Source organism: Bactrocera oleae, chromosome X (genome assembly GCF_042242935.1).
Source record: "Bactrocera oleae isolate idBacOlea1 chromosome X, idBacOlea1, whole genome shotgun sequence".
NCBI classification, from domain to species: domain Eukaryota; kingdom Metazoa; phylum Arthropoda; class Insecta; order Diptera; family Tephritidae; genus Bactrocera; species Bactrocera oleae.
In genome coordinates, this window is record NC_091541.1 from 32,226,432 (window position 1) to 32,238,715 (window position 12,284).

Consider the following 12,284-nt stretch of genomic DNA (forward strand, 5'->3'; position numbering starts at 1 on the left):
AAATATTTGTCAATGGACAAAGTTATGAATTTTCCATTTGGCATTTTACTACAAATTTTATAAAAATTTTTGTATAATTTAAGTGCTATCCCCCCTATTTTTTAGCCTAGTTGTGGACGATCTTCTTAAACTGCTAACCAGCAATGGAATCCGCTGTCAGGGATTTTTGGACGATATTGTTATCTTAGCCAGGGATAAGTTCGCAGACACTCTCTGCTATATTGTACAAAGGGAATTGAGACTGGAAAAGGGATGGTGTAGTAGGGTTGGCTTAAGCATCAACCCCTCCATAACTACAACCATACCGTTTACCAGGCGCAGGTTACTGTCAGGCCTCAGAAACCTATCCCTATGCGGCAGGGAGCTGGAGATGGCTAACACGGTCAAGTATCTAGGCCTCACGCTGGATACCACTCTACAGTGGAAGCAACTTGTGGACCTGACCTTAGCCGAAGCTTCGACAGCGCTCATGGTGTGCAATCGACTTGCTGGAAAATCATGGGGCTGCAACCAGAGGATTATCAGATGGTTGTACACCATGATTGTGAGACCGATCATAACATATGGAGCGGTGGCTTGGTTTCCAAAGCATTCCAGATTTTGGAGAACTTCGACTATCAAAGCTGCAACGACTTGCCTGCATCTTCGCGTCGGGAGCGATGCGTACGTGTCCGACTGCAGCACTGGAATATAATGCTGGAACTCACACCGTTACATATAGTGTCGAACAGACCCTACTTCGAATGACAGCAGAAAGGCTTGGCAAAAGGAAAGTAATCTCGTCCCAGCAGATGAAGGCCCTAAGTGATGAAATGCCACTGGCCCTTCTTCCAAGGGACAGCATTACCAAAGCAGTAAGCTTCACTAGGAGGTTCAAAGGGATAATCAAGGATTCGTGCAGGGGTCGCAGGACCACACACCAAGCTCTCCATTCTCATGGAAAGTTTTCCTAGCATTTTGCAGGCGGAGGTATATGCTATAAGTCGGTTTGTAGAGATAAACCTCCAACACAACTATCGCAATAAAAGTATTGCCCTACTCAGCGATAGTCAGGCGGCACTGAAAGCGATCTCTGCTTTTGAGGTCAAATCGCTACTAGTGCAGGAGTGCATAGAACGGCTGAACAGCCTATCAAACCACAATAGAATGTACCTCATTTGGGTGTCACAGGGGTATAGCCGGAAATGAACTGGCTGACGAGTTGGCCCGCTCTGCGTCCTCCACAAAAATGGTAGGACCAGAACCATGCGCAGCGGTTGGTCTACACACTAAAAAGCTGCTCCGTAAAGCGGAAAGAGCAGGCAAGGAGAGACATTGGCAATATCAACAAAAACAAATTCCGGCTACTTGTCGCGTTCTACACCGGACATTGCAGGCTCAATAAGCATTTATTCAACATGGGTTTAGTCTCTTCTGCAAACTGCCGGTTCTGTGACATGGAGCCGGAAACCCTAGAACACCTGCTGGTGGACGGTACAGCAGTCTGCAGACGCAGAATTAAGGCCCTGGGATCATTGTTTCGAAACAGGGATCTCATCGCTTCACTAGCACCCAGCAGAATATTGGAGCTTATCAATATGCTGGGGCTAGATGAGTCGTTGTGACGTAGGGGAGGGCACAATAGACCATAGGTCGCGGTACATATCTCTATCCATATCTATCTATCTATCTATCTATCCTACCATTTTTGTTGGATCCAGATTGAAAAATGTGCTAAATTTTACTGAAATCGGTTCAGTAGTTAGGAGATAACCCCGGACAAAACGTGACACTTAATTTTTATATGTGGAAGTACATTTATACATATGTACGTATATTTATTACTACATTTATGTATTATTTTATCATTATTACACTTTACAAAATTTTATTTTGCCATTACGAACGCGTTTCACAGGTACTTTTCAAATGTGCGCTTTGTACATGATGTGTGCTAACATTTTGTAAATCGACCCTGTCAGCATACACTGCACTTAATTTTTCCGTGATAAGAAATTATGAATATAACAACGGTAAAATTATTTTAAATATTTTATAAGATTATGTTTATTTTGTTTCCAAGAATACGAAAGCGACTGCATAATATTCCGAAAGTATTAAAACTACGCGTCTAGCTCTCGATAATCTGTAATTGAAAATAGTTTCGTCGGCGCTTAATTGGGTACAACTAAATGGCTTCCTTAAGTTCTCCATAAGCGGGAATGCATCATCTCCTACAAAAACATAAGGATTCTTCCTGGCTCTTTTGGAATATTTGCCGCTTGGGGAATAAACATTTTATTGTCATCAAATCTTTCCTTAAATTTACTTTGAGCGAATATTCTAGCGTCAGACGCTCTCCCGTTCGTGCCAACCTCAAAGGCAATGAAAAGGCCATACAACACCTTGAACAGGCAGAAAAATCAACAACTATGCGCGATGATGCTGACGTATTTGGTGAATCATGGGCAATTTTATTAGGAAATTATCTCCGACAGCAAATATAGGCTAAAGAGATCCAAGGGCCTTCACAATATCTCGTGTTTCAACTCCATATTCCGCGTTCTTTATAAAATTGTTGGTATCAAAAGCGTTGTTTTCATTTTTAGTCTTATTTTGCTTCTCATTTTCATCGTTCACTTCAACGATTACAACGAAATGATATTTGAACATCATGTCGCACATGTGTATAGTAAACTGACTTTCGACCCAGTATGCATACAAGTCTGCATGTGAAATGGTCTGATTAGCTAACCATTGCGTAACAACGCGTAGCAGTGAAAATTTCTGTTATATGCGTTTTTTTTTTGTATATTCAATTAGCCGAAACTTAGTTTAACAGACCAGAACAGAACATAAAAGTCTGTTGAATTTTGATTTTTATGTATATCCAACTTTTTCGGAATGCCCATATTGGTGGCAATGACAATTTGGTATTCTTTTTCTTCTCAAGAGCGAAACCGAAGAATTCACAAGGAGCGGGAATAGTAAGTTTACAATCAAGTGTAATTGAAATAAGGTAGTTAATTTATTTAACGTATTCATATTTTTAGAATGTTTGACGACGAGCGACTAGTGGGGTTGGTGCGAGGCCACGAAGTATTATACAAAAAAATTGCGTAGGCTACAGACTGCCGGAGAAGAAAAGGTCAGTTTGGGCTACTATAGCAAAGGAGCTGAAAGCAACAGGTGTGTATATTTATTAAATCTTATTAGTTTGTATATTTTAACAAATTGTAAAATTTTTTTTTCATGTTTTTACTTGTGTTACATGTATGTGTATTTACATATTTTTACTTATATTGCTTGTATGTTTTGTATGTTTGTTTCCATATTTTGCATATTTGTATGCTATAACATGTATTTACACACAAGCGGTGATCAACCATAAGAGAGCAATATCCCAGGGAATGCAAACGGGCAGAACGGGCGTCTGAAAATGAGGCAAAGTCGCAAGAAAATTTCCCTTTATTTGAAAGTTTTAAAATTTTTAAACAGAAAGGGAATGAGACATTGCAGTCATTTGGGCAGCTAATATCGTCAATTATGAGCAAATTCAAATTTGATCTCCTTTGGATATGTACCTATATATATAAATCATGTAATATTAAAATACAAACGTTTTTATATAAATGTTATAAGTACCTAAACATATAATGTAAATGAATTTTTTGTTATATTATATAAAAAACTCACACATACAAGGTGCGTTCCAAAGTAAACAGTAAAAAAGTAAACTCTAGTGGCGCCATCTATATGTCGACTAGTGCGTTCTGCTATCCTTTATCGACTTCCAGTAAAAATTTCGTGACATTTCATCTATTGGAAGTGAAGTTATTGCATTTTAAGTGTCAGTATGTTCCTGTCATCGGTGCGAAAATGAGCTTCGAACAAAGACCCAACATTAAATTTTGTTTTAAAATTGGTAAAACTAAAAATTGGCCGAAACCCAAAAAATCGCGCCTGGAGAAGTTAAAAGTAAAGACAATGCTGATTTGTTTTTATGATTCCAAGGGTATTGTCCACAAAGAATTAGTTCCACCCGGCCAAAACGTGAATGCGGTATTCTACCTTGGGGTTTTGAAGCGTTTGGTGCGCCGTATTCGACGTGTTCGGCTCGAATATCGCGAAGATGGAAGTTGGCGTTTGTTGCACGATAATGCGCCGTCTCATCGATTGACGCTTGGGGCTGATTATTTGACCAAAAATTTTAACAATCAACCACTTCTCGTATTCACCTGATATGGCACCGTGCGACTTCTACATTTTCGGAAATATGCATTTGCCGATGAAAGGAAAGCGTTATGCAGACGTGGAGGCCATTCAAAAGGCTTGCACCGGCATACTGGCAGCCATACCGGTCAACGATCTAAAACACTCGTTCGAAATGTTTTTTGTTCTGTCTTTTTTTTCAAAGTCCTGTTTACTTTGGAATACACCTTGTAAGTACTTAAATATATAAAAAAAATGTATTCAAATAAAATAAATAAATTTTAAAATAATAAAAGTTTTTCTTGTACTGTTTTTATTGCAAAAAGATTTATGTTTTGATGACATTAATTCATTGAAAAGGAACTGCTCTTTGTTCCCCAAGTTTAAAGGCGTTTGCGGTTGCATTTCGGTGAGTTGAGCTTGTCGAAGGCAAAGAACCACTAATCGCTGTCAATTAATTGCGCCAGTTGGTATGCCGCCAAGAGTTTTCCGAATCAATATAATTGTCTGAACAATACCATCGCCTGGTGGTCATTTAGCATGATAAAGTTGCGTAGAATAAGACATCCAAGCACAATTTTTTCCACGTTCTTCGGGTACAGTGCGAAGTACGCGCCAGGGTGCAGAAAGAACACCGAAGCTATTCTCGATTACGCGGCGCATATGATAGGCGATAATTAAATACCTCTTTTCTTTGAGGTAATTGATGACCAGGATAGGATCGCATTAGGTGTGTCTTTAACTCAAACGCTGCATCATCTACGAAAAAATATGGTAAGGTTTCATTCGACTCGTTGCATGACGGAGTACTTGGTGGAAGCGGCAACTGGCTTGTTAGAAGTTCCCTTCCAAATTTGGAATGTTGGAAAATGCCTTTAAAAAAAATATCGTATAATTTATTAACATATTTTTTTAATTATTAGCAATAAGTAATATCGTATAATTTATTAACATATTTGTTTAATTATTAGCAATAAGTCCTACCACCATCGCTTTCGCCGCCGTAACTTCCAATGCTGGCCAATATGAAGGTGTACTTGACGTCGCAAGTTGTCATCGGTATAATACTGTAGAACTTTTTCTAGGTAAAGTATTGTACATGAAGCCAGAGTTCTTTGGGCATGTTATCGCAATATCGCTCCCACACAGTTCGGAATGTTCCACCTTTCTTTGATGTCATGAGCAATGTCTTTATAATGGGACAAACTGGGTTTACTAAGATATATATACTTATACATCGTTGCAAGGACAAAGTATCTGAAAACATTATGCTCATTTATCTTTTTTGTACATTTATTCTGCGGTCTCTATTTATTGGACGAATAGCCGCGCCTAGGTTGCCTGCTTAACTAACATTTTTTATAAGCTCGCTAGAGGTACAAAAAGCCCAAATAAAAATCGAATTTTCAGTCTCCATAACTTAAGTTTATATTTTTATGTTTTCACTATGAAAGACAACAAATTTGACAACTATCATGTGTTATGTTTACGTACGATGCTTTATGTTGCTAACGCGCTGCGCTATTATGCTATGTTTCGCTGTTTAGACCATAATGGCCAATTCACATAGAACTTTTGCTGCGCTTTACGTCAGTCATTTGTTTTGACAAAATATTTCGATGCATGCTTTTGTATGAATACGTTCACTTGAAAAGTTTTCAACGCGAAGCCAAGCAAAATGCTGGACAATTCTCATCTTTTTTCGCGTTACCAAGCAACTTTTGTTTTCAGTTTTTTGTATTTTTGACCCCAATGAACAAAACCAATGTATCTACATATAAGGAACGTTTATAATCCGTGTACAAATTTAAAAATTCGAACTAATCTCTACCTGTCAGACATTTTGAAATAAATTGAATTTCAGGTGACTACTTTTGTCCGCATTACCAACACAATTAAAAGAAAATATGAAAGAACCTAGGTGCGCATTATGTATCAACGATTTAGCTATTAGCCATACGTACATTATTGTAACGGATTTCTCCATAAATCGTCTAACTATAACTCACTCTTGAGCTCGATCACTGGATTGTTAAATTAAAGTCCCAATTTAATGCTATACACTTATCTTTATTTCCAATTCCAACAACTTAACACTTATTGCTCGCTATTCGAACTTACAACTTATTGCTTTTAGCCTTATTGCTCTTTACACGGCAACACTCTAATTAGAACTGTGTCTGCTGCACAATCCAATAAATTTTTAACAAAAGTTCGCTACTAGAATATTCTGGCAAATACGAATTCGATGTCTAGTTGCTTCTGGCCGTTTATCGTTAATTCTGATTTGTTCTGGTACTTGTGTTCGCCACACTGCCCTCTACCTAAGTAGAGTAGTACAGTACCAAACGCTGCAAGCCGATCCAGATGAACTACCTTCATTTTATTCCTTGGTCTTCTAATGGTCTGTATGCGATACCCTACATCATTGAGTCGTTTAATAACCTGGTATGGTCATTCCCAATTACACTGTAATTTGGGAGACAGCCCTTTCTTTCGTTGTGGGTTATATAACAATACCCAATCGCCTTCAATAAAACCCTCAGAGTTTATTGCCTTGTCGTATTTTGCTTTCATCTTACGGCTCATAATTTTGGTGCGCTGTCTCACCATATCATGTATATCCCTCACCTCGTCTTCTAGGATGCTATTGAACTCCTTAGTATTCCTTCCTCCGTTGGCGTTAATTCCAAATTTTAAATCAATCGGTAGTCGAAGATCATTATCAAAAATTACCCTTGCTGGAGTCTGCCCCGTTGTTTCATGTACAGCAGACCGATAAGCCATCAGGAACAAGGATATATGGGTATCCCAATCTTTCTGATATTTGTCTACAACTTTTCTCAAATGTTCTTTCAAAGTTCGATTGAATCGTTCTACCATGCCATCGGACTGCGGATGTAGTGCAGTTGTACGGGTTTTCCGGATACCCAGCTTTTGGCATATCTCCTGTATTAGAGCTGATTCAAAATTTCTTCCTTGGTCAGAATGTAATTCTATTGGAACATCATATCTCGATACCCAATTGTTGATGAATGCATCCGCTACTGTTCCTGCCTCTTGGTAAGGAATTGCGTATACCTCTGGCCATTTGCTGAAATAGTCCATGACTACCAAAACATATCTGTCCTAATTTACTGATAGGAAATGAACCAGCTACATCCATGGCTACTCGCTCAAACGGCGCACCTGAATTGTACTGCTTCATCTGACCATGACTCCTGGACCGCGGCCCTTTTGCAGCAATGCACTCGACACAATTGGCGATCCACTCTGTAACTGATTGACGACAACCAACCCAATAAAATCTTTGTTTTAATTTCTCCAAGGTTTTGGTGATACCCATGTGTCCTCTACTTGGACCGTTGTGCAGCTCGTGGAGAACTTCAGGAATTCTTACTTTTGGAGCAATCATCAGAGCTCGTGAACTTTGCCCATCTTCGCTTTCCCATACGCGATGCAAGCAGCCAGACACTAACTTCAAACTATTCCATTGTGCCCAATAAGCCTTTGCGACTGGGCTTTCTGCAACTATTTCTTCTCTCGTTGGACGTTTATTCATCTTCAATCCGTGTATTACACTTTTCAAATCTGGATCCTCTTGCTGACATTTACGTAGCTCCTCCGGATCCCAGTCTGATGTTATAGTCATTAATCGGACATCTATAATGTCTTCTTTGGCCTCAGCTTTTGAGCATCGTCTGCATTCCAGATTACAGGGACGGCGGGACATGGCGTCAGCATTTCCATGACTACTACCTTTGCGATGTTCAATACAAAAGTCGTAACTTTGGAGTCTCTCAATCCACCGTGCCAACTGTCCTTCAGGGTTCCTGAATTGTAGAAGCCATTTTAATGCTGCATGATCTGTCGTCACATGAAAACGCTGGCCAGAAAGGTACTTATGAAAATGTTTGATGCACTTCACCAACGCCAGTAATTCCCTCCGAGTAACACAATAATTTCTTTCTGGCTTGCTTATGGTCTGGCTGTAATATGCAACTACTTTTTCATGCCCATCAATGACTTGTGATAGAACGCCTCCTACTGCAAATCCACTAGCATCCGTATCCAAAATAAACGTTGATCCTGGGACCGGGTATGCCAACATTGGCGCAGTACTTAACCGCTCCTTCAGAGTTTGGAAAGCCACTTCCTGTTCTTTATTCCATTCAAAAACTCTGTTCTTTTTCGTGAGTTCATGGAGGCTACTAGCTACGCTGGCAAAATTTGGAACGAATCGTCTATAATAAGTACATAGTCCAAGGAAAGTCCGCAATTCATGTAAATTTTTAGGAGTGGGCCAATCTCTTACTGCCTCGATCTTTTCATTAGCTGTGCAAATGCCCTCCGTTGTCACTTTGTGTCCTAAGTAGCTTACTTCCTTTTTGAAAAAGGGAACCCTTCTTTGGACTCAGCTTCAGACCAGCGCTAGCTATCCGTTGGAAAACCTCTTCCAAGTTCTTAAGGTGTTCATCGAAGCTTTTACCCAACACGATGATATCGTCGAGGTATACTAAACAGGTCTTCCAGTGTAATCCTTTTAATAACTTGTCCATAAGTCTCTCAAAAGTAGCAGGAGCGTTACATAATCCAAGGGCATTACGGTAAATTGCCATAGACCATCTCCAACGCTTCGCCGTCTTTTCTTTGTCTTCTTCGTTTACCTCCACTTGCCATAACCACTTTTTAAATCAAGTGTTGAGAACCATTTTGTGCCTGATAACGAGTCAAGTGTGTCATCGATTATAGGTAATGGATAACTGTCTTTCTTCGTTACATCATTCAACCTTCTATAGTCCACACAAAATCTCATCTTGCCATCTTTCTTCTTCACAAGTACTACAGTTGAGCTCCACGGACTCTCTGATAGTTCGATTACGCCGCTTTCGCTAATTTCACGTATGGTCTGGCTTACAACTTCACGTTTTGCTTAAGGAACGCTTCGAGGAGCCTAGCGGATTGGTCTTGCATCATCTGTGTTAATGAAATGTTTCACAACTTTGGTTCTTCCTGGTTTGGCATCGTCTTTATGAAATATGGATGAGTATCTGAGAAGTTGTTTAGCCATAATTTGATAGTTTGCCTCTAGTTCCTTAGTCAATGCGTTAATTTCACTCGATATATCGTTTTTGTCCATTAAATCTTCCTCAAGACATATTTCGCAATTTATCACGGCCTCAATCTCTTGACACTGCCCTAATATAGCTCCTTTGGAGAGTTTGATTGGTAACTTGCACTCATTAAGTACTCTTACTGGAACACGTTTATCTTGTCTTGTCATAGCCAGGGTTTTGCCTATAAGTAAGTTTGGTGTATATTCTTTTGTGGGCTCAACAATCCACCACTTGTTTGTCCCATAGTCTCCATCTATTTCTGCCCAAATAACTGCTTCTGATGTTGGTGGAATCTGCTGGCACTCCGTTGTTATCACTCGTCTAACGTTGTACTTATTATCGTAACCGAACATAAGTGGCACAGCCATGTTTCCATAGGACATAATCCGGTTTTTCATGTCAATTTTGATTCCTTGATTCGCTAGAAAGTCTACTCCAATTATGACTTCGTCAACGATATCTGCCACTATAAAATTGTGTAACACGGTTGCCTTCCCAATTACGATCTCGCACGTTACCTTTCCGAGAACTAGGGTATCTTCTCCAGTTGCAGTACGCAACTTTGCCCCAGCTAACGGTCTCACTTCTTTCTGGGGAAATGTGATGCGCCCGTATCCACAGCCAGTATGCGCTTTTTACCGTCTACACATCCACTAACGGTAACGTTACTCGTATTCCTGCTTATTTGTGAAATGGAGATTACAGGGCATTTGCTTTTAGCCTTATTGCTCTTTACACGGCAACACTCTAATTAGAACTGTGTCTGCTGCACACTCCGGCAACCCTTATATAGTAAATTTTTAACAAAAGTTCGCTACTAGAACATTCTGGCAACTACGAATTCGCTGTCTAGTTGCTTCTGGCAGTTTATCGTTAATTCTGATTTGTTCTGATACTCGTGTTCGCCAAATTATTAATTATTATTAATATTATATTTACCAAATATATTCATACATACGTTAAATAACTGTTTTCCAAGAGCAGATAAAATTTCTGTATTGAATATCATTTTGCAAATTGAAAGTTACGGCGCAAACACACAAAACATCGATGATCGGTTGCTAATATCATGCGACGGAGACTATGGAAAGTACCGTTTCCACGACAGTCGGATAGAACTTAAGCGGAACAGAACCGGATTTTTATCTGTCCAAAAACTGTCAACTCGGCAGCATTCGGACAATTACTTCAACTGCTACAAAAAGATGTATGTAAGTGTTGCCGCTCTAAATTTTCTGTAAAATTAGAACAGATCCTTCAAACTACCAAAATGACAGTTTTTTGAGAGATATAGTTGTCAAGATAATTATTTAGGCAACTATTGCTAAACATAAGCAGTCTGCAGTCTTCCCATGTTGTCTGGGAGCAAAGTAAGAGTTTTTAACCTAAAATTATTAATATGCCTACTTTAAGTGGTCTTGTTTACAGATTTGTCTAGAAAATTGTATTTCAAATGTGATTTATTTTAAATTATTAGTGTTTTGTACATAAAAATTACAAATCAGTTTCATTTTTATATACGCTTTTTGTGTGAGTACTAAAGTGCATTTAAGAGTGTTGTAAATATTAATTAAGTGGGGAACGGTTGATACAAATTCTGATTTTGTTTACCTTGTTAGTTCATTGGCTTGTGGAGGCTCCTATCTAAAACACCCGAATTCGGGGTTAATATGGGTATCTGCGGATAGAAGACGTTCTCCAGACTAAAAAAATATACATATTTAGTTGCCGCTGAAATGGTTTACGAAATATTTGCTTTGGGAAAACTTTAGTTTAGCATCCCACGATTTCAGGGTCAGGAGACTCTCCTGATCACGACAATATAAAATTATTGCCGCCGAAAACTTATAGTTTTCGAGATATTTGCATTATATGAACAATAACAAATGGGTTCCATGTTGATAGCTAACAAGTGTTGCCATATCTATTATGTTTATATACATATATATTTATATTTTGAAAGCGAATTAAAATGAACAATAAAAGAGGATTATACCTCAAATACATGAGATATAATTTTGTGCATTCCCTTCTCTTGATAAATTATGGTATTGGATTGGCCAGGGTTATTTTTTTGAAGCGCGATTAAATTATGAACACCCCGGTGTTGGACCGACGAGGTACATTTGTGTGAAGTGCGGCCGAAGGTCGCCAGTGCGGAAAGAAGTTTGACGCGATTGAATTATGAACACGGGTCGGCTTTAGAATAACGTCCCACGCTTTCGGGGATAAAATGGGTATGGGCGGATAGAGGAGATCCTCCAGATCAAAAATAAACCTATGGTTTTCGAGATATTTGGGTTTAAAGTTCAAAATTTCGACTACTTAAAGTACGTATTTTTTCGTTATAGAATGAGTTATACACTTATATTTTTAACTTTTATATCCACTAACACTTCACTAATTCGTTTTTACACATTTTTTTATATGACATCATAAAAAATAGCTTTATTTCAATATATTAATTATTCTTAAATTTTTGTGATTTTCACAATTACAAGATGGTTGTAAATGTCAAATAACCAGTGTTGCCATACTAATTTATTTTGCAAACGAAGAAAAATAAAATAAAAAGAGAGATTATACCCTAAATACAGGAATCATAATTGTTGATGGACACTAATAAATCTTTTAGTTTCCTTTTAATAAACCCAGGTGTTCGACCGACTAGGGTTATTTATTTTGAAGCGCGGCCGAAGGCCGCCAACGCAAAAGAAATTTCTGCGCGAAAAAACTTGTGTACACCCCGGTGTTGGATCGACCAGGGTTATTTTATTTTGAAGCGCGGCCGAAGGCCGCCAATGCAGAAAGGAGTTCCACGCGAAAAGACCTTGGTACACCCTGGTGTTGGATGGACCAGGGTTATTTTTTTTGAACGCGGCCGAAGGCCGCCAACGCAAAAGAATATTCTGCGCGAAAAAACTTGTGTAGACCCCGGTGTTGGAACGCAAAAAGGAGTTCTACTCGACAAAGTAA

The 12,284-nt window shown here is 38.9% G+C and overlaps 1 protein-coding gene, 1 long non-coding RNA gene and 1 other non-coding gene across 3 annotated transcripts in view; 2 read left to right on the top strand and 1 right to left on the bottom strand.

Moving 5' to 3' along the window:
• The first annotated feature begins 2,603 nt into the window (after positions 1-2,603).
• On the top strand, positions 2,604-4,412 carry LOC118681690 (uncharacterized). The gene is made up of 3 exons (XR_004977397.2): positions 2,604-2,966; positions 3,033-3,168; positions 3,355-4,412. It is a non-coding gene; the product is annotated as an uncharacterized lncRNA (long non-coding RNA).
• Positions 4,413-4,487: 75 nt separating this feature from the next.
• Positions 4,488-10,495, bottom strand: LOC106619247 (uncharacterized). Its single transcript, XR_011397325.1, has 2 exons — positions 5,176-10,495; positions 4,488-5,064 (listed from the first exon to the last, which is right to left on the bottom strand). It is a non-coding gene; the product is annotated as an uncharacterized protein (transcript).
• Positions 10,496-10,707: 212 nt separating this feature from the next.
• eIF4G1 (eukaryotic translation initiation factor 4G1) overlaps positions 10,708-12,284 on the top strand; it is an 81,266-nt gene continuing 79,689 nt past the window's right edge. The window contains exon 1 of the mRNA XM_036367227.2: positions 10,708-10,838. The gene's annotated coding sequence lies outside the window, so the exon portion shown is untranslated. The remainder of the gene's footprint in view (positions 10,839-12,284) is intronic.